Source organism: Pongo abelii, chromosome 5, assembly GCF_028885655.2.
Source record: "Pongo abelii isolate AG06213 chromosome 5, NHGRI_mPonAbe1-v2.0_pri, whole genome shotgun sequence".
Classification (NCBI taxonomy): domain Eukaryota; kingdom Metazoa; phylum Chordata; class Mammalia; order Primates; family Hominidae; genus Pongo; species Pongo abelii.
In genome coordinates this window covers 18,333,470-18,357,231 of record NC_071990.2, presented here as the reverse complement: position 1 = coordinate 18,357,231, position 23,762 = coordinate 18,333,470, and the positions used below count along the sequence as shown (strand labels likewise).

Below are 23,762 nucleotides of genomic sequence, written 5' to 3'. Positions count from 1 at the left end.
GAACTACCTATGCCAGAATAATTTGTTAACTCATGATTTTTCCACTGAATTGGACTACAATATGTATCAAATATCTGTATTCTTATTTATCTATTTTGAAGCAACTATTTTTGAATCTATTCTGTTCTAATGCTTGTTTATTGCTAGGCCAATACTATCTTGATTACAGTGACTTTATAGCATTCTTATTTTTCATACTTTTCTTGAATAGGGCACTTGACAATATAAAGCTTTATAGTCATTTTATGTAATTTTTGAACACTAAGTTGCTATTCTATTCTGAATTGCAAGAACTTTATATTGTTTATTTTTAGAGTTTTATCATATCATTTAATGGAACACATATCCCCATTTCTTAGTGCTCCCTGGTAAAATAGAAGATTTCAGTTCATATATTTATCTTGCAACCAGCCATTTTCCCAAATATTTTACTAATTCTACTAGAGTGGCTTTTTAAATTTAGTCTCATGTTTGGTGGTATGTGCACAATCATGTCAGCAACAACAACAAAAAAAGATGCTTTTATTTTTTATTTTCCAGTAAATATATCAAAAACACAACTTTTTGTCTTGTTGCATTTGTTAGAACACCAAAGGTAATGATAAATTTAAAAAAAACTGATCACAGGCTTTCCTATCTAGATTCTTATGTAATTGTTTTAATAGTTCATCATTTATGATGAAGTTTGCTAGTTTTTTCACAAACAGTCTTTATTACGTTTAAGTAATTTCCTTCTATTCCTCTTTAAGAGTTTTATTAGGAATAGTACTTTATTAGGAATAGAACTTCATCAGATGGCTTTCAGAGACTACTGATATAATCAATATTACTATTCTTTTATAGTTTTTACATAATGGACTAAGTAACTGGATTTTCTGATATGAAACCAATTTCATATTCCTGGAATAATACTTTCTTGATCATATTGTATTATCCTATACTGGTATTCAAGATATGCTGGCTTCATAAAGCGAATTGGGGGAATACTTATTTTTTCTATAATCTGGGATAGGTTGAATAACATTGTAATTATCTGACGTTTAAAGACAGAATGACCATAAATTTCTCATTCAAACCAGGACACTTTGACAATGAAAGAAGATGCTAATAAATAATGGAAATGATGGAACTTTTAAAATATACACTAATTGACAAAATAATTGGTTTTATTGTATTGTTGGACTAATAAAATAGTTCAAAAATAAAACTTTTCTTAAACTTTTTTTTAAGAGATGGGGTCTCATTCTGTTACCCAGTCTTAAGTGCAGTGGTGGAATCATATCTTAATGCAGCCTTGAACAATTCTCCAGCCTTAGGACTACAGGCACATGCCACCATGCCCAGCTAATTTTTTAAATTTTTTGTAGAGATGGGGTCCCACTGTATTACCGAGGCTGGTCTCAAGAAATACTCCCACCTCGACCTGCCAAAGCACTGGGATTACAGGCATGAGCCACCACACCCAAGCTAAAATATTTGTATATTGATTAATGTTTATATTAAAAATATAACAAGGGGCTGGGCGGCCCATGCCTGTAGTCCCAGCACTTTGGGATCCACCAAGGTGGGTGGATCAACTGAGGTCAGGAGTTCAAGACCAGCCTGCCCAACACGGCGAAACCCCATCTCTACCAAAAATACACAAATTATTCTGGTGTGGTGACGTGCACCTGTAATACCAGCTATTTGGGAGATGGAGGCACGAGAATCGCTTGAACCCAGGAGGCTAAGGTTGCAGTGAGCCTAGATGGCGCCACTGCACTCCAGCCTGGGCAACAATGTAAGATTCCGTCTCAAAAAAAAAAAAAAAAGTATATATATATATAAAACAAGGTAAATAATTATTCTTGGCACCTATTCAGATACTTTCATCAGTTCATCACTAATACTGACTCATTGCTATTTTTATGAAGAATGTTATATTTTCAATATGATATCTTTCATTTTTTAATTTTTATTTTTTAGAGACAAGATCTCCATCTATTGTCTAGGCTGGAGTACAGTAGCAAGATCATAGCTCAGTACAGCCTCAAATTCCTGGGCTCAAGGGATCCTTCCATCTCAGCCTCCGGAGTAACTAGGACTATGATCGCATGCCACCATGTCTGGTTAATTTTTTAATTGTTTTCTTGTTGTTTTTGTTTTTTAAGAAACAAGGTCTCACTATGTTGCCCAGGCTGGTCTTGAACTTCTCCTGGCCTCATGCGGTTCTCTCACTTTGGCCTCTCAAAGTGCTGGGATTACAGGCATGAGCCACTGCACCTGGTCAATATATTTAATTTACTAAATATTCCTGTAATCTTCTTCAAAGGTACATTTCACAGTTAATAAATTTGAAATTGTGACACCTTCAATTGACTCTCTTCTGTAAATAATCATTGTAATTGAGAACATACTCTATCTTCAGTGCTCCACTATCTAGCAAGCTTGGGGAAAATTCTACTAAATATATTATTAATATTCCTATTTTTTAGCCAGACATGGTGGCGCCCACCTGTAATCCCAGCTACTCAGGAGTCTGAGGCATGAGAATTGCTTGAACCCAGGAGGTGGAGGTTGCAGTGAGCTGAGATTGTGCCACTGCACTCCAGCCTGGGTGACAGAGCGAGACTCCATCTCAAAAAAAAAAAAAAAAAAAAAAATCTATTTTTATATTGAATTACAGTTGAGCCTGAACAACACAGGTTTCAGCTGCATGGGTCCATTTATGTGTGGATTTTCTTCCACCTCTGCCACCCCTGAGACAGCAAGACCAATCTGTCGCTCCTCAACCTACTCAACATGAAGACCACGAGAATGAAGACCTTTATGATGATCCACTTCCACTTAATCAATAATAAATATGTTTTTCTCTTCCCATTTGGGGATTGGAATGTAGCAGCCTACAATCCTTCAATTCCTTAATCTTCCATCGTTGTTCCAATCCCCAAATCTGGGTCATTTCATCATTCTCTGCTCACCTTGCTCCTTTTTCTTTGAGACAGGGTCTTGTTCTGTCACCCAAGCTTGAATGCAGTGGTACCATCTCAGCTCACTGCAGCCTCAAATTCCAAGGCTCAAGCACTCCTCCTGCCTCAGCCTCCCTAGTAGCTTGGACCCCAAGTGCCACCATGCACCACCACGCCTAGCTAATTTTTTTTAATTGTTATTTGAAGAGACAGTGGTCTCCCTACATTGCCCAGGCTGGTCTCAAACTCCTGGCCTCAAGTGATCCTCCTGCCTTGGCCTCCCAAAGTACTGGGATTACAGGCATGAGCCACAGTGCCTGGCTGAAATTTTTTTTTAATACAGAATCCCAGGCCCCACTTCAGACCTACTGAATCAAAATCTCTGGGAGATGTTGATATCTAAAGCTTCCTAGGAAGTTTGTGATGAAGCCAATCCATAGATTGACATTAAGCTTCCACGGGCTACCCTATTGATTGTACTTTTTTCCAGGACACAATGAAAGGGATTTCTTCACTGAAGGGAAATCTAGGTTGGATGGCCTGCCTTTACAGTGTATTCCAAGTGTTTCTTTGTCCTCGACTTGAACCTGAAGCCTGTCAATGTTGCTTTTGCTCCATTTTTGTCCCACTATGGCACCCAGGGCTCAACAATTTCATGCACTTGGAGAGGAGTCCCCTCTCCAAGGATTCCCACCAGGCAGTCCAGAAATGACCACAATGGATGCACGTGTGAATCCTGCTCATGGCACCTCTGCCGACATGAAGCGCACACCATTTCTTAATTTCCCCACTAATATTGTCAGGCTACTGCTCTTTATCCTCCACGGCCCTCCTGCTTCATTTATAATGACTTTACGTTAGCCAAAATAAATGTTTCTTTACTTCTGCCCTTACGGCAAAAGTAAAAGCCAGAGGAACATGCATCTTTGCTGGACTGAATACTTCAATACACTTGTTGCTGCAGTTGGCCTCCATGGACTCTATCATAGAGTGCAGCTTATGTCACTGATTTTGAAACATCTCTATGGTCAGTGAAAAAATCAAGCATTACCTCTAGTGATGGCAAGATCCAAAAAGCCAGTTCCAGTAACATCCCTGAGTATGAGTCATATGTCTCATCGATTGATTTACAATAAATCACCCCAACATGTATCTTGATTAAAAAAACAAAACAAAACAAACAAACAAACAAGAAAAACATTTTGGGAGGCCGAGGCAGGTGGATCACGAGGTCAGGAATTCAAGACCAGCATGGCCAAGATGGTGAAACCCCGTCTCTACTAAAAATACAAAAATTAGCCAGTCGTGGTGGGGGGCACTTATAATCCCAGCTACTTCGGAGGCTGAGGCAAAGAATTGCTTGAACCCGGGAGGTGGAGGTTGCAGTGAGCCAAGATCGCGCCACTGCACTCCAGCCTGGGAGACAGAGTGAGACTCTGTCTCAAAAAAAAAAAAAAAAAAAAATTCCAGGCCAGGCATGGTGGCTCACACCTGTAATCCCAGCTCTTTGGTAGACCAAAGCGGGGGAATTGGTTGAGTCCAGGAGTTCAATGCCAACCTGGGCAACATAGTAAGACCTTGTCACTGTAGAAAAAAAAAACACAAAAAATTCCTTTTCTGCTAATGGAGCAAACCACATTAACAGCTATTACTTCACTTTTTATATATCCATAAGAAAACTTAAAATTGAAAATGGCAAAAATCTATTTAGAAGAGTCATTTGATTTAAATGAAAAGTCATGCTTCACAAAATGAAATAAAATGACACCTCCTGCAGCCCACACGTGTTAAATCATTGTCTTTGGGCAAAGTATTCTTACAAACAATTACAAACTTTTGAAGTAGATATTGATGCAGCTTCAGTAGATTTGTGAATTACACATTCATCACCAACATCCTTGAGAAACAGAAATTTGCTACTTATTTTTTTATTAAACTTTCACTTTTTTAGCTCATTTCCTGACAAAAGGGATTGTTCCAAAATAAATGTTAAAACAATAGTTATAGATTTACACCATACAAAAATGGCAAAACCATATACCAAGAGCATTCAGACTTCACACACTTTCAACTGACCCACCAAGTCAGCCTGGCCGCTTCCAGCTTTCTGCAGGTCCCTCTGGGGACCATGGTACAACTGACTGGTATACCAAGTAGCTCACAGAGGTAGCAGCATCAAGTACTTCTCCCAGCATCATCTAGACTGGAAGGAGTTGGCTGTCCTCAGCCACCAGAGTAGGAACATATTTCATTTTATCAGCCAGTTCTTGGCATGCCATTCTTTAAAGGGAGGTGTAAGTTAACTTGCATTGAAAGAAAGTTGGTTATATATATCACCTTTCAAATTTAAACACAAGTAAAATTACTCTTCACAACACAAGCACCTTACACACCACTAGAATAGACCACAGCAAAACCCGGTATACAAGGTGGAGGGCCACCATCCCATCTTATTTTAATGCCTTGTTAACATAATACTTCCTTAAAAATAAGAAACTCAGAGCAAATATCAAATGGGAAACAAAGAGGCTGGGACTTCTACAGTAATTGAGCTTTTTGAGTCTTCTACTTGAGTCAATTCTGGTCATTTGTATTTTGCTTATGAGTTATCTGTTTCTTCCATATTTTCACATTAGTTTCCATAGAGTTTTGCTCCTAGTGTGCATGTATAATTTTTTGGTGTTGTTGTTTTGAGATGGAGTCTCACTCTGTTGCCCAGGCTGGAGTGCAGTGGCGTGATCTTGGCTCACCACAAGCTCCGCCTCCCAGGTTCACGCCATTCTCCTGCCTCAGCCTCCCAAGTAGCTGGGACTACAGGTGCCCGCCACCATGCCCGGCTAATTTTTTGTATTTTTAGTAGAGATGGGGTTTCACCATGTTAGCCAGGATCGTCTCAATCTCCTGACCTCTTCGTGATCCACGTGCCTTGGCCTCCCAAAGTGCTGGGATTACAGGTGTGAGCCACCACACCTGGCCTTTTTTTTTTTTTGAGACAGAGTCTCACTCTGTCACCCAGGCTGGAGTGGTGCAGTGGCACAGTCTCACTCACTGAAAGCTCCGCCTCCTGGCTTCAAGCCATTCTCCTGCCTCAGCCTCCCAAGTAGCTGGGACTACAGGTGCCCGCCACCACGCCCGGCTAATTTTGTTTTTGTATTTTTTTAGTAGAGATGGGGTTTCACCGTGTTAGCCAGGAGTGTCCATGTATAATTCTTATAATTCTTTCCATCTTTCATACATCTGTAATGCATTTGTTTCCTTGTTCCTAATCTTGTTATAATCTTGCTCTTATACTTTTTCCAGTATTTTGTCTTATTTAGCCGTCCTACATTTTTTCCTTATTCCATTAATTCTCACTTGTAACTTTATCATCCCCTCTTCCTACCTTGTGTGTATGTTGTTTGTTTGGTTTATGAGGGGTTGGAGGCAGGTACGTGTTTTGCTGTCCTCTTCTTCCTGAATAATAAAGATATTTACTGTTATAAATTTTTTTCTAAGTAAAGTTTTGAGTATATGCTATGCCTTAAAGATTTGGGTATAAAGTATACTTTGTTATTCCTCTCCAAAGAACCTTTTTCTTCTCTTATATTTTCTCTTTGATCAAAGGTTTATCTGGGAGAGTGTTTCTTAGTTTCCAAGTAGTTATTTTCTGGTCATATGTTTAGTATTGGTTTCTAATTTAATTGGATTGTGGTGAAGAAATGTGATCTACAGAATCTCTACTTTTATATTTGTTATAGTTTTAATTTATTTTGGCCAAGTAGGTTAATAAGTCTATTTTTCTAGTTATTGGGGTTTGGAAAATTACACATATCCAAAGAAATGCTCCCTGAAAAGCCTCATGGTGATGTGGCCAGGCAACCTGCCCTGCCCCCTAAACATTAAATCACAGTAACAACTGCCCCTGTTTCATTGTCCCATTGCAACATGCATTCTAACTTACAAATCTGGAACCATTATACCGCTAAGTAGAAAACAAGGCAATTAATTATTTTTAACAGTCAGATGATTATTTTTAATAGCCTGATGATTGTATCACCTTGGAATTTAATCAAAACAAACTAAAGGCATGCAATACTCCTGAGTTATGCCCAGCAATAACTTGGTTTAAGTTTTCATTTTCCAACCTGGCATCTCAATTCCTACTCAGTATTAGTAGCTCAGGCAAACCTGCTGCCCACCCACAAATCCAAAAGAAAACTATCTGTCTCATACATCAGGAAGGCCTCAGCATGATTCACTGAAACCTTGAGGTGAAAGAGATCAGAACTAATTCTTTTTTTTCTCAGCTCACTGCAACCTCCACCTCCCGGGTTCAAGCGATTCTCCTCCATCAGCCTCCCGAGAAGCTGGGATTACAGGTGTCTGCCACCATGCCTGGCTAATTTTTTGTAATTTTAGTAGAGATGGGGTTTCACCATGTTGGTCAGGCTGGTCTCAAACTCCTGACCTCAGCTGATCCACCCACCTTGGCCTCCTAAAGTGCTGGGATTACAGGCATGGGCCACCATGCCTGGCCAGAACTATTTCAAATATAAGTAATCCTGAAATATTTAGTCCCACTGAGTCTTGACGATTCTGTACTCAGATCAGCCTTGGTGATACAGGACTCGTACAATGAACACACTTGAGAGCGGAAATCTTGTTTAAAATCACCAAGGAAATTCCAAACTTCTACAAAAGAATTAGCGGATATTTTAGCAAGGGTACACTTGGAGGCAGGATGTTATTTCTTCTGAAAGTTCATAATGATAAAGTGGAAGCTTCCTCAGCTCTCTGGGAGTTTGAGAAAAAAAACATATTATATTATTGAATACCTATTGTGTGCCAGGCATAGTACTTGGTACTAAGCATTCTACATACATTATTTCTTTTAATCTTTACAAAAGTAGTCATTATTAAAAAAAAAAAAAAGCCTATCTACTTATAAACTGCTGATAAGTATCACATTTTTAAATGGTTAGTAACTGATACAACAGGAAAGCTTCACTGAGGCATAGTATTAGCTATAAAGTTGTCCCACTAAATGGGACATTCACTATTTAACCATTTAGGGTTAAATTGAGACTCCAGTATTTTTGCCTCTATGTCAGGAAGAATTACCTTAAAATTTCTAGGGTTTCAGTTTGTGATTTCAGCAAACATTTGTTTCAAACACAAACTGTTATACCCACCCGTTTACTTTTTTTTTTTCTTTATAGAGACAGGAATCTCATCATGTTGCCTAGTTTGGTCTCAAACTCGTGGCCTCAAGTGATCCTCCTGCCTTGACCTCCAAAAAGTGCTGGGATTGCAGGTGTGAGCCATCATGTCCAGCCCATTTACTCTGAGGTAATTGTTACATAATGAATTAAATATTCAAGCTCTTCTAATCAAATGAGTTCATGAAATTGAATCCCACACCTGACTTTTATACTATTGACCTAAGCATCACAGAGGCAATTCTAACTACTAACCTAAATGATTTTTTAATTGGCACAAAGTTCAAATATATAACCTGCCTTTCATTTTAGATTCATCTTCTTTTCCTCCATCTTCACTTTGCATCTCAGTTTCAGCCATACTAAACATTTCTAAGTACTCTAAATTTCACACTCACAGATGGTTCTCCATTTATCAAGGCCATTCTTCCCTGCCTTTTCCACCTGACCAATAGCTCTTCATCCCACACACACACAGAGAAAAAAATGTCTCTCAAGGTGTATCTTTTCTGGAATCTCCCTCCTACTCACCTTTCCCCATCATATAGTTAGACACCCTCTTCTAGGCTTCCTCTCTTCTATAATGCTCTTACTTTCATTGCTCTATTCAACAAACACGTCTAAAGCTCCTATTATCTACAGGTTATTTATTAGGTACTGGGAATACAAAGATAAATAAAACATAAGACTTCAAGTGGTGTCAAAAAAGACAATTAGGCCTGTCAGCTGGTCAGAGTAGCACCGAGTTTCAGAAAGGCACTCAGCATTTTGAGCCCAGCCCTGTAAGACCTGGAGAATTTAGTGGGTAGAAATGTGGGAAGACAATGGGGCGAAGGAGGAAGAAGGGCCTTCTGGGCAAAAGGAATTACATGAGCAAAGTCAGAGAGGTGGATAAGAGGTAAGCTTTGTTGATGGCAGAGAACAAGTTTCTCCATCCCAGGCGTTTAATTAAAAAACAAAACAAAACAAAAAAAACTTTAAAACTCAGGAGGCTGAGGCAGGAGAATTGCTTGAGGCCAGGAGTTCAAGACCAGCTTGGGCAACATAGTGAGACCCCCAGGTCCTAAAAATATTTTTTAAAAACTTTAAAACGACTTACTTATAAACTTTTTCAAGCTATAATAAAAGCAAAAGATAATCATGGAAAGTAAACCCTAGTTTTATTCCTAATTGTTTGTTAATTTCTGGTGCTTTCTTAAACCCAAAGAGGCTCATTAATGACATGTTAATAACACATAAATTTCTAATTTTATCAAAAGACAAAAGAAGTATTTTATACCCCTCTGATAAGCACTGTGAATAAAGATAAGTAGTTCAGTCACAACTAGTTCACCCTCACCTCCCCATGTAAGGGTGAGAACAAATCAAAACAAATAAGAGAAACTTTGGTGCAAGGCTCCCAGACCATTCTATCAGGATGAGGGGGTCCCTGCCCAGTATCTGTCTTCCTTTTATAGGACCTAATGCATACACAGGCTGAAGCTCTCATTCTCAGTGGTTATGTTGAAAATAACCAATCCAAAATCCTCTTTTGATGGAAGTAATCCACGAACTGACCAACAGAGACAAAACTTTTGAGAGTGAACAATGTTACTACATAGGGTTAATCCTTAAAAATATTTTCCAATCTTGTCAACCTGCGATTTTTACACATACTTCTACAGGACCATGGACGATATATATGTTGCAGCATATACTTGAGGCTATCAAAATTGGAGAGAGATAAGAAAGCAGAAATCAGATGCCATCATGCCCAAAAGAAGGCTGTAAAAAACTTGGATGGCCACCTGCCCAGTTCAGGATTCTATCAGTTCAACAGTTCAAATGGCTTATGGTGTTCCTTTGATATTACATCAGTTTATGCCTCTTACCAGAAAGTGTGACGGCAATAAATAACCCCAAGTGAGCAGGATGAGGCATTGTGATCCACAGCGTGCCCTGAATTAGACTGTATTTTATATCGTATTTAAAAAATGGAGGCAGCAGCGGCGGCTGCGCAGGTGTTTAGGGTGGGGTCGCGGGGTCTTGCGGCAGCATGGCGGACTATCTGAGCAACTGCGGCACCGGCTACTTGCCTGAGGACGGGCTCATCCCGTAGCAGCTCTTCACCAGCGCTGACAGCCTCACCTACAACAACGTACGGATTCTCCCAGGATTCATAGACTTCATAGCTGATGAGGTGGACCTGACCTCAGTCCTGACCCGGAAGATCACGATGAAGACGCCGCTGACGCTAATCTCCTCCCCCATGGACACCGTGACAGAGGCCGACATAGCCATTGCGATGGCTCTGATGGGAGGTACTGGTTTCATTCACCACAACTGCACCCCAGAGTTCCAGGCCAAGAGGTGCAGAAGGTCAAGAAGTTTGAACAGCGGGGCTTCATCACGGACCCGGTGGTGCTGAGCCCCTCACACACTGTGGTTGATGTGCTGGAGGCCAAGATGTGGCATGGCTTCTCTGGTATCCCGATGACTGAGACGGACATCATGGGTAGCAAGCTAGTGGGCATCGTCATCTCCCCGGACATCAACTTTCTTGCTGAGAAGGATCACAACACCCTCCTCAGTGAGGTGATGATGCCAAGGATCAAGCTGGTGGTGGCTCCAGCAGGCGTGATGTTGAAAGAGGCAAATGAAATCCTGCAGCGTAGCAAGAAAGGGAAGCTGCCTAGCAAGAAAGGGAAGCTGCCTATCCTCAATGATCTCGATGAGCTGGTGGCCATCATCGCCTGCACCGACCTGAAGAAGAACCAAGACTACCCTCTGGCCTCCAAGGATTCCCACGAGCAGCTGCTGTGGGGGTCCTTCTACAGGACCTTGGACAATATATATGTTGCAGCATATACATGTATATGCAGCTGTGGGCACCCATGAGGATGGCAAATACTGCCTGGACCTGCTCACCCAGGCGGGCGACGACTTCATAATCTTGGACTCATCCCAAGGGAACTCAAGTGTATCAGATCGCCATAGTGCATTACATCAAACAGAAGTACCCCAACCTCCAGGTGATTGGGGGGAACATAGTGATAGCAGCCCAGGGCAAGAACCTGATTGATGCTGGTGTGGATGGGCTGTGCGTGGGGATGGGCTGCGGCTCCATCTGCATCACCCAGGAAGTGATGGCCTGCGGTCGGCCCCAGGGCACTGCTGTGTACAAGGTGGCCGAGTATGCCCAACGCTTTGGTGTGCCCATCATAGGACTGTGGGGCATGTGGTCAAGGCCCTGGAACTTAGAGCCTCCACAGTGATGATGGGCTGCCTGCTGGCTGCCACCACGGAGGCCCTCTGCAAGTACTTCTCAGACGGGGTGCAGCTTAAGAAGTACTGGGGAGCCGGGTGCGGTGGCTCATGCCTGTAATCCCAGAACTTTGGGACGCCAAGGCAGGCAGATCACCTGAGGTCAGGAGTTCAAGACGAGCCTCAACATGGAGAAACCCCATCTCTACTAAAAATACAAAATTAACTGGGCATGGTGGTGCACACCTGTAATCTCAACTACTCTGGAGGCTGAGGCAGGAGAATTGCTTGAACCCGGGAGGCGGAAGTTGCAGTGAGCCGAGATCGTGCCATTGCACTCCAGCCTGGGCGACAAGAGCAAAACTCTGTCTCAAAAAAAAAAAAAAAAAAAAAAAAAAAAAAGAAGTACCAGGGCATGGGCTCACTGGATGCCAGGGAGAAGAGCAGCAGCAGCCAGAAACAATACTTCAGCGAGGGGGATAAGGTGAAGATCACACAGGGTGTCTCGTGTTCCATCCAGTACAAAGGTTCCATTTAGAAGTTCATGCCCTACCTCATAGTGGGCATCCAGCATGGCTGCCAGGATATCGGGGCTACAGACTGTCTGTCCTTTGGTCCATGATGTACTCAGGAGAGCTCAAGTTTGAGAAGCAGACCGTGTTGGCCCAGATCGAGGGTGGTGTCCGTGGCCTGCGCTCTCACGAGAAGCGGCTGTACTGAGGACAGTGGTGGAGGCCGAGATGGTGGACGGGGCGCACCCCAGTGTCCCCTCTTCAGGCACAGCCTCCCTCCATAACTGAGTGGTCCACCGATTTGCACTACAGATTCCCCAGCTCCTTTCCAGGGAGAGAGGAGGGGAGGTCCTGAAGGGTCTGCAGCCCCTCCCTGGGCATCCTCTGCTGAGTCAGGACTGCTCCCTGGGCCAGCTGCCCTGGAAGCCCCCCAACACCGTCCCCCTAGGCTCTCAGGCCCTGCACCTGCCTCAGGTCTTTCTTGCTACAGCCTACTCCAGCCTGGCCCCCACCCCAGGAGCAAGTGGCCCCTCCTGGCTTCTCCTGTAGGGCACCTCCCAGCCCTCAGCCCCCCAGGAAATGGTGGTCTCCTGGCCCTGCCTCTGGTCCTTCCTGGGCTGCTGCCCCCTCAGCCATGTGGCACTTCTGAGCTCCAGACCTAGGCCAAGGGGAGGTCTCTGACCCCTTCCCTGGCCATGGGCTACCCTTGGGTCCTGTTCCTCAGGCCACTCCCCTGTCCCTGGCCCTGGGGAGGAGGCTGTCCTGGTCATGGCCCCCTGCCCATCATTCCTGACTCACCACTGTCTGCAGGTGTACCATTCCTGCCCTCTCCTCAGCTGCAGTTGAAGGCTTTAACTCTGCACACTTTGGGATCACAGTTATGTCATTGTGTATTAAATAATCAGAATAAATCAAGCAGGTCTCAAAAAAAAAAATGAAGTCACAGGTCAACATTGTTACCTCTCTCCAGCAAGGACTGAATAAAAGGCAGTGAGCAAATATACTTAGTTTACTATAAGTAAATCTTTAAGTGGATTAATTATTCCTTGCTCATTATAAACTATTTTGTTATAGAGGAAGGATAGTTCTAATCTCTGAAAATTAAACAAAATTATATTAGTTCATTCTCATGCTGCTAATAAAGACATACCCAAGACTGAGTAATTTATAAAGGAAAGAGGTTTAATGGACTCACAGTTCCGCATAGCTGGGGAGGCCTCACAATCATGGCAGAAGGCAAAGGAGAAGCAAAGGCATGTCTTACATGGTGGCAGGCAAGAGAGCTTGGGCAGGGGAACTCCCATTTATAAAATCATGAGGTCTTGTGAGACTTATTCACTACCATGAGAACACTATGGGGGAAACCACCCCATGATTCAATTATCTCCACCTTGCCCTGCCCTTGACATGTGGGATTATTACAATTCAAGGTGAGATTTGGGTGGGGGATACAGCCAAACCATATCAAAAATCCGTGTTGACTGTGTGGCACCGTGGTCTAGGCACTTCTTGGACAGCACATCTCACCTGCGGATGAAACTCCTGCGCAAGAAGATACAGAAGCAGAACCTCAAATTGCGGCAGCGGAACCTAAAGTTGCAGGGGGCCTCAAATCTGACCCTATCAGAAACTCAAAATGGAAATGTGTCTGAAGAAACAATGGGAGGTGGAAAGGTTAACAAATCAAAACATTCTATGAATATGGACTTATCAGAAGCTCCAAATTGAGGCATGTCTCAAGAAGCAGTGGAAAATATAAAAGTTAAAAAATTTCCCCAGAAATCCACCATATTAGTCAATGGAGAAGTAGCAATGCAGTCTCCCAATTCAGAATCAAAAAAGAAAAAGAAGAAGAAAAAGAGAAAAATGCTGAACGATGCTGGGCCTGATACAAAAAAAGCAAAAACTGAAAACAAAGGGGAATCTGAAGAAGAAAGTGCAGAGACTCCTAAAGAAACAGAAAATAATGTGGAGAAGCCAGATAATGATGAAGATGATAGTGAGGTGCCCAGCCTGCCCCTGGGACTGACAGGAGCTTTTGAGGATACTTCATTTGTTTCTCTACGTAATCTTGTCAATGAAAACACTCTGAAGGCAATAAAAGAAATGGGTTTTACAAACATGACTGAAATTCAGCATAAAAGTATCAGAACACTTCTGGAAGGCAGGGACTTCTAGCAGCTGCAAAAATAGGCAGTGGTAAAACCCTGGGTTTTCTCATCCCTGCAGCTGAACTCATTGTTAAGTTAAAGTTCATGCCCAGGAATGAAACGGGAGTCATTCTCTCACCTACTTGAGAACTAGCCATGCAAACTTTTGGTGTTCTTACGGAGCTAAAGACTTGCCAGGTACATACCTATGGGTTGATTATGGGCAGTAACAGATCTGCTGAAGCACAGAAACTTGCTAATGGGATCAACATCATTGTGGCCACACCAGGCCGTCTGCTGGACCATATGCAGAATACCCCAGGGTTTATGTATAAAAACCTGCAGTGTCTGGTTATTGATGAAGCTGATCAATAACCAGCTTCACAGTTCCGCATAGCTGGGGAAGCCTCACAATCATGGCAGAAGGCAAAGGAGAAGCAAAGGCACGTCTTACATGGTGGCAGGCAAGAGAGCTTGGATGTTGGGTTTGAAGAGGAATTAAAGCAAGTTATTAAACTTTTGCCAACACATAGACAGACTATGCTCTTTTCTGCCACCAAAACTCAAAAAGTGAAGGCCTGGCAAGGATTTCTCTGAAAAAGGAGCCATTGTTATGTTGGTGTTGATGATGATAAAGCTAATGCAACAGTGGATGGTCTTGAGCAAGGTTATGTTGTTTGTCCTTCCAAAAAGAGATTCCTTCTGCTCTTTACATTCCTTAAGAAGAAACAAAAGAAGAAGCTTATGGCCTTCTTTTCATCTTGTATGTCCGTGAAATACCACTATGAGTTGCTGAACTACATTGATTTGCCCTACGTAGCCATTCATGGAAAGCAAAAGCAAAATAAGTGTACAACCACATTCTTCCAGTTCTGCAACCCAGATTCAGGAACACTATTGTGTACGGATGTGGCAGCAAGAGGACTGGACATTCCTGAAGTTGACTGGATTGTTCAGTATGACCCTCCCAATGACCCTAAGGAATATATTCATTGTGTGGGTAGAACAGCCAGAGGCCTAAATGGGAGAGGGCATGCCCTGCTCATTTTGTGCCCAGAATAATTGGGTTTTCTTTGCTACTTGAAACAATCCAAGGTTCCATTAAGTTTATTAGACTTTTTCTGGTCTAAAATTTCTGACATTAAGTCCCAGCTTGAGAAATTGATTGAAAACAACTACTTTCTTCGTAAGTCAGCCCAGGAACCATATAAGCCGTACATACAAGCCTATGATTCCCATTCTCTGAAATAGATCTTTAATGTTAATAACTTAAATTTGCCTCAAGTTGCTCTGTCATTTGGTTTCAAGGTGCCTCCCTTTGTTGATCTGAACATCAACTGCAATGAAGCCAAGCAGAAAAAGCGAGGGGGTGGTGGTGGATTTGGCTACCAGAAAACCAAGAAAATTGAGAAGTCCAAAATCTTTAAATACATTAGCAAGATATCATCTGACAGCAGGCAGTTCTCTCACTGAAGACATGCCTTTCTTTCATCTTGAATAACTTTATCCTAAAATGAATTTTTCCCCTTGATTTAACAGGATTTTTGTAGCCTTTAGAATTTGGACTTATCTAACAAGAGTATAAATTGACTTGGGTTCCAAGCATTGAGCACTGTTACTTCTATCAAGCCTCTTTTTCATTTTGGTGATATAAAACAGGCTTTAATTTTCTTGGATGCCCAAGGGCAGAGCAAGGAATATCTGGTCTTTTTTGTGATTATATAATATTTTAATTTTAAATATCCCTCCCTCATACATACAAATGTATGTTACTGTTTTAATATAATTCTTTTTGTACCTTTAAAAAAATCCATGTTAATACAGCAATATTATCTCATCTGAATACTTTCACAAATGTCATTTCATTTAATACTTACAACAACCCTTCAGTTGAGGTTTTATCACTCGCATTTTACAGATGGGGAAACAGCACTGAAAGATGGACTGACTTTCCCAAGGTCACACAGTTACTGGCACAATGTACACTAGAACCCAATGACCAAGTCAAGTGAGTTTCAGCTAGAGCAAGCTTGTATAGCCTGCAGCCCTGTAACCCAAGATGGTTTTGAATGCAGCCTAACACAAATTTATAAACTTTCTTAAAACATTATACAATTTTTTTTGCAATTTTTTTAGCTCATTGGCTGTCATTAATGTTAGCATATTTTATGTGTGGCCCAAGAAAATTCTTCTTCTTCCAATGTGGCCCAGGGAAGCCAAAAGATTGGACACCCCTGAACTAGAGCACCCTTGCTTCCCAAATAAAACTATAGGTAAAAATCAAGCTCCCCTTTTTTCTCATGTCAGGATCTTTTTTGGAAAGAGGACAAAAACAAGTTAATGCAAAACTTTTAGTTCTATTTTTAAACATCTACTTAGGGCAAAAGGCCAGGTGTTCTGCCAAAACAAATTAGATAATATTCTTATACTGGCAGACTCTCAATCTTGACCAAGATTGAGACCAAGAAGAAAAATATCCAACATAATATATATTGAGAAAAGAGTCCAACAACTCTGAGTACACTGAATTCTCAGCCTTGGCCTTCTGCAAGAAGGAAGAGGCAAGTTTCCCGTATGAGAGAACAGTCAAGGAGTGTGACTCAAGGACTATTTCAGTACAAGATCTTATTTCAACCCTGTTGTCCATCTGTTTGCTGAGAATGTAAACTTCTCTAGTTCCAAGTCAGAAAAGAGGATGAAATCATCTACTAAAGCCACATAAACAGGAGCCCCATAAAGGCACGCTGTGATTACACTACACAGCCATGCAGTGAGAAGCCAGTGCACACCTTCCCATTATCTGGCTGGATTTCTGTGCAGTTATGGTGCCTTATCCCAGGGAGGCAAGTTCAGGGACCCAGCTAAACAAATGATGAATGCTGTAAAATTTATTCTCTATTTACTGCAGGTTAATGGAGAAGAAAGATAGGCTCAGCACAGTGGCTCACACCTGTAATCCCAGCACTTTGGGAGGCCAAGGTGGGAGAATCACTTGAGCCCAGAAGTTCAAGACCAACCTGGCCAATATAGGGAGACCTCGTTTCTATAAATAATCAAAATATTAGCTGGGTGTGGTGGCATGCATCTGTTGTTCCAGCTACTTGGGAGGCTGAAGCCAGAGGATCACTTGAGCCTGAGAGGTTGAGGCTGCAGTGAGCCATGATCACACCACTGCACTCCAGCCTGGGTGACAGAGTGAGACTCTGTCTCAAAACAAACAAATAAATAAGTAAAATAAAAAAAATAATGGGGGGGGAAAGAGCAACTTAAAGAATTGCATACAAAAAATAGTTAATATTTTAAATGTAGACATTGACTACATGCAATATCTATTTATCAACAATTGCAGCCAGCCATTCTTTCCTCCCTATTCCTCTTCACCAGCCTCCTCTTTTTTTGAGCATCACTAAGGTCATAAAACTCACTGCTTTCTACTCAGTCCTATCCTTCTTTTTGTACCATCTACTGCCACTACATCTTTCAATACCTGGAGCCCACATCCATCATCCACTTACATACCTCTATGTTGTCCCCCTACCTCCTCTACAGTAAGAGGAAAACAGAGGTTCCAGGGAGTACGAAACTTCAGAGAATCTTAGGGGAATGAGTATCTAGAAAGCTAATGAATTCAGGCTATGGACCAGAAGAGTTCAGACTCTAATTTTAAGGGTAAAGTAAATTTCGAGGTCATCATTCAAGGTCAAATCAGCTATGTTGTAGGCCAAATTATTATTTGCAGTTTGGCTAGAAACCTAAACCAGCAAGTACAGTATTGTTTCCAAAATAAAATAAGTTCCAAGTTCTAAACAACTAGAACCCTAAACATTTAGGAACCCTAAACATTCATAAGTTTGGGACCACCTACAAAAAATGTAACAATAAATTTTTCCTCTTGAGTTTCTTTTTTTTACAGCTGTAGAAGAAAACAGAAAGTATACATGTATGTAACTGGGTGTTGAGATTTGACCCCCTTCCATTGGAGCTACTTCAGTTGAGAAGAGAGTTGGTGACCACCATTTGTTCCTAAGAGCCCTCGTGAATTTATTCTTCTCAGTGTACCCAATGAGAATAACTGGACCAACTTCTGGATAAGTAGTGACAATTGGGAAAAGGACTCTCAACATTATCATAGAGAATAAACACAACAAGTTTGGGGAAGGGTTTATATTGGCAAAGGGAGTCAGATGGAGCTGTAGCCCAGGTGAAAAGTTGAGCTCCAAAGAAAGTGGGTGATTTCTTTTGAGCAGATACTCTAACTGTATTCCTATATGAGAGAGGTGGGGTGGGGTGGGGGAAAATCAGGCTATAAAGAATGAGATTGTGGAAACAATGAGGATGTGTTTCAAAAGAAGAAAATCATTGACATGTCAGCATATTGGCCACGCCTGTCCTAGTCTTATTTGCTCTTCAAAGAGCTATAATCATGCGTCAAACAGGAAAGGAAACTATTAGACTCTCCATGTAACAGAGTACACAGAATAGGCTGCAGCAATACCAGATGAGTGAGAAAAGACTAGAGTCACACATTCCTACCAGTCAAAACTGGTGCCATGAGTGGCAGCCATGTTTGGATTATGTAATTCTGCCTTCTTGGCTAAAAGCTGATTGGACCCACGATAGATGTCTGTTGAAAGCAGAGCCAGCCAGGTGCAGTGGCTCATGCCTGTAACCCCAACACTTTGGGAGGCTAAGACAGGATGATTGCTTGAGGCCAGGAGTTAGAGACCAGCCTGGGCAACAGGGCAAGACCTTGAAAAAAAAAAAAAAAGGAAAGAATGAAAGAAAGAATGAAGGGAAGGGAGGGAGGAAGGAAGGAAGGAAGGGAGGAAAAAAGGAAAAAGAAAAGAAAAGAGAAAAGAAAAGAAAAGAATTAGCTGGGCTAAATTAGCTGGTGGCATGTGCCTATAGTCCCAGCTATAATACTTAGGAGGCTGAGACAGGAGGATCACTTGAACCCAGGAGGTCAACACTGTAGTGAGCCATGATGGTGCCACTGCACTCCAGCTTGGGTGACAAAGCAAGGACCTGTCTTAAATAAAAATACAAATGAAGCAGAGTCCATCAGATTTTCCCTACTAGGAATTTGTATTTAGGGACAGCTCATCTCTGTGCCTGGTCAAAGCTGTGCAGCAGCCATATTCTGTCATCTACACAAGCAGCAGAGAAAGCCACAGACAGAACATAAAGCAGATGTGCAAGACAGGAGGGAAGAGTCAGAGGAACAGAACTCTAGCTAAACAGCTCTCAGTTCCAGTTCCTCCTAGAAGCCAGCTGGAGTCCTGTCTTTAGGTTCCTCAAGACACTCCTTGTCTTTAAAACAACTTTTCCTTTTTTAAAAAAGCTAGTTCAAATTTATTTCAGTTATTTGAAACTAGACACACCTGGAGTAAAACCACATTACCAAAAATTAAAAGACGATTCTGCAATAAAAAGAGCATAGATTTTTGAATCTAACAATGCTGGGTTCAAATCATGGCCACCCTGAATATCAGCTGTCTAGTCGAGAGTAAGGACATAAAACTCACTACTAGTTTCCCAGCCTGTCTGAGCCTTGGTTTCCTTACTAGAAAATGCAGATAATGAAACATCCCTGTCTGACAGCTTTGAAGAGAGTTGTAGTTCTCCCAGCATGGAGTTTGAGATCTGAGAATGGACAGACTGCCTCCTCAAGTGGGTCCCTGACCCCTGAGGAGCCTAACAGGGAGACACCCCCGAGTAGGGGCCGACTGACACCTCATACAGCTGGGTGCCCCTCTGAGATGAGGCTTCCAGAGTAAGGATCAGGCAGCAACATCTGCCGTTCTACAATATTTGCTGTTCTGCAGCCTCCGCTGGTAATACCCAGGCAAACAGGGTCTGGAGTGGACCTCCAGCAAATTCCAACAGACCTGCAGCTGAGGGTCCTGACTGTTAGAAGGAAAACTAACAAACAGAAAGGACATCCACACCAAAACCCCATCTGTACGTCACCATCATCAAAGACCAAAGGTAGATAAAAGCGCAAAGATGGGGAGAAACCAGAGAAGAAAAGCTGAAAATTCTGAAAATCAGAGTGCCTCTTCTCCTCCACAGGAACACAGCTCCTCGCCAGCAATGGAACAAAGCTGCACGGACAATGACTTTGACGAGTTGAGAGAAGAAGGCTTCCGACGATCAGTATAACAAACTTCTCCAAGCTAAAGGAGGATGTTCAAACCCATCGCAAAGAAGCTAAAAACCTTGAAAAAAGATTAGACAAATGGCTAACTACAATAAACACTGTAGAGAAGTCCTTAAATGACCTGATGGCGCTGAAAACCATGGCATGAGAACTACGTGATGCATGCACAAGTTTCCGTAGCTGATTTGATCAAGTAGAATAAAGGGTATCAGTGATTGAAGAGCAAATGAATGAAATGAAGCAAGAAGAGAAGTTTAGAGAAAAAAGAGTAAAAAGAAATGAACAAAGTCTCCAAGAAATATGGGACTATGTGAAAAGACCAAATCTACATCTGATTGGTGTACCTGAAAGTGACGGGAAGAATGGAAACAAGTTGGAAAACACTCTTCAGGATATTATCCAGGAGAACTTCCCCAACCTAGGAAGGCAGGCCAACATTCAAATTCAGGAAATACAGAGAACACCAAAAAAATACTCCTTGAGAAGAGCAACTCCAAGAAACATAATTGTCAGATTCACCAAAGTTGAAATGAAGGAAAAAATGTTAAGGGCAGCCAGAGTGAATGGTCGGGCTACCCAAAAAGGGAAGCCCATCAGACTAACAGCGGATCTCTTGGCAGAAACCCTACAACCAGAAGAGAGTGAGGGCCAATATTCAACATTCTTAAAGAAAATAATTTTCAACCCAGAATTTCATATCCAGCCAAACTAAGCTTCATAAGTGAAGGAGAAATAAAATCCTTTACAGACAAACAAATGCTGAGAGATTTTGTCACCACCAGGCCTGCCTTACAAGAGCTCCTGAAGGAAGCACTAAACATGGAAAGGAACAACTGGTACCAGCCACTGCAAAAACATGCCAAATTGTAAAGACCATCAATGCTAGGAAGAAATTGCATCAACTAACGAGCAAAATAACCAGCTAACATCATAATGACAGGATCAAATTCACATATAACAATATTAACCTTAAATGTAAATGGGCTAAACGCTCCAATTAAAAGACACAGACAGGCAAATTGGATAAAGAGTCAAGACCCATCAGTGTGCTGTATTCAGAAGACCCATCTCACGTGCAGAGACACACATAGGCTCAAAATAAAGGGATGGAGGAAGATCTACCAAGCCAATGGAAAACAAAAAAAAGCAGGGGTTGCAATCCTAGTCTCTGATAAAACAGACTTTAAACCAACAAAGATCAAAAGAGACAAAGAAGGCGATTACGTAATGGTAAAGGGATCAATTCAACAAGAAGCACTAACTATCCTAAATATATATGCACCCAATACAAGAGTATGCACGTTCATAAAGCAAGTCCTTAGAGACCTACAAAGAGACTTAGACTCCCACACAATAATAATGGGAGACTTTAACACCCCACTGTCAACATTAGATCAATGAGACAAAAAGTTAACAAAGATATCCAGGAATTGAACTCAGCTCTGCACTAAGCGGACCTAATAGACATCTACAGAACTCTCCACCCCAAATCAACAGAATATACACTCTTCTCAGCACCACATCACACTTATTCCAAAATTGACCACATAGCGGGAAGTAAAGCACTCCTCAGCAAATGTAAAATAATAGAAATTATAACAAACTCTCTCTCAGACCACAGTGCAATCAAACTAGAACTCAGGATTAAGAAACTCACTCAAAACCGCTCAACTACATGGAAACTGAACAACCTGCTCCTGAATGACTACTGGGTACATAACGAAATGAAGGCAGAAATAAAGATGTTCTTTGAAACCAATGAGAACAAAGACACAACATACCAGAATCTCCGGGACACATTTAAAGCAGTGTGTAGAGGGAAATTTATAGCACTAAATGCCCACAAGAGAAACGAGGAAAGATCTAAAATTGGCACCCTAACATCACAATGAAAAGAACTAGAGAAGCAAAAGCAAACACATTCAAAAGCTAGCAGAAGGCAAGAAATAACTAAGATCAGAGCAGAACTAAAGGAGATAGAGACACAAAAAACCCTTCAAAAAATCAAAGAATTCAGGAGCTGGTTTTTTGAAAAGATCAATAAAATTGATAGACCACTAGCAAGACTAATAAGAAAAGAGAGACGAATCAAATAGACGAAATAAAAAATGATAAAGGGGATATCACCACCAATCCCACAGAAATACAAAGTACCATCAGAGAATACTATAAACACCTCTATGCAAATGAACTAGAAAATCTAGATGAAATAGATAAATTCCTGGACACATACACCCTCCCAAGACTAAACCAGGAAGAAGCTGAACCTCTGAATAGACCAATAACAGATTCTGAAATTGAGGCAATAATTAATAGCCTACCAACCAAAAAAAGTCCAGGACCAGACAGATTCACAGCTGAACTCTACCAGAGGTACAAAGAGGAGCTGGTACCATTCCTTCTGAAACTATTCCAATAAATAGAAAAAGAAGGAGTCCTCCCTAATTCATTTTATGAAGCCAACATCATCCTGGTACCAAAGCCTGGCAGAGACACAACAAAAAAAGAGAATTTTAGACCAATATCCCTGATGAACATCAATGCAAAAATCCTCAATAAAATACAGACAAACCGAATCCAGCAGCACATCAAAAAGCTTATCCACCACGATCAAGTTGGCTTCATCCCTGGGATGCAAGGCTGGTTCAACATACACAAATCAATAAATGTAATCCATCATATAAACAGAACCAAAGACAAAAACCACATGATTATCTCAATAGATGCAGAAAAGGCCTTCAACAAAATTCAACAATGCTGCATGCTAAAAACTCAATAAACTAGGTATTGATGTGACATATCTCAAAATAATAAGAGCTATTTATGACAAAACCCACAGCCAATATCATACTGAATGGGCAAAAACTGGAAGCATTCCCTTTGAAAACTGGCACAAGACAGTTTTCTCACCACTCCTATTCAACATAGTGTTGGAAGTTCTGGCCAGGGCAGTGAGCCAAGAGAAAGAAATAAAGGGTATTCAATTAGGAAAAGAAGAAGTCAAATTGTCCCTGTTTGCAGATGACATGATTGTGTATTTAGAAAACCCCATCGTCTCAGCCCAAAATCTCCTTAAACTGATAAGCAACTTCAGCAAAGTCTCAGGATACAAAATCAATGTGCAAAAATCACAAGCATTCCTATATACCAATAACAGAGAGCCAAATCATGAGTGAACTCTCATTCATAATTGCTTCAAAGAGAATAAAATACCTAGGAATCCAATTTACAAGGGATGTGAAGGACCTCTTCAAGAAGAACTACAAACCACTGCTCAACAAAATAAAAGAGGACACAAACAAATGGAAGAACATTCCATGCTCATGGATAGGAAGAATCAATATCTTGAAAATGGCCATACTGCCCAAGGTAATTTACAGATTCAATGCCATCCCCATCAAGCTACCAATGACTTTCTTCATAGAATTGGAAAAAACTACTTTAAAGTTCATATGGAACCAAAAAAGAGCCCGCATTGCCAAGACAATCCTAAGCAAAAAGAACAAAGCTGGAGGCATCATGCTACCTGACTTCAAACTATACTACAAGGC

At 41.4% G+C, this 23,762-nt stretch overlaps 1 protein-coding gene and 2 pseudogenes across 1 annotated transcript in view; 2 read left to right on the top strand and 1 right to left on the bottom strand.

The window, feature by feature from the left end:
* Positions 1 to 23,762, bottom strand: part of RNF144B (ring finger protein 144B) — a 192,241-nt gene that overhangs the window by 90,280 nt on the left and 78,199 nt on the right. The gene's annotated exons all lie outside the window — the stretch shown is intronic.
* On the top strand, positions 10,067 to 12,109 carry LOC100444947 (inosine-5'-monophosphate dehydrogenase 1-like; annotated as a pseudogene).
* On the top strand, positions 13,429 to 15,582 carry LOC100442895 (ATP-dependent RNA helicase DDX18-like; annotated as a pseudogene).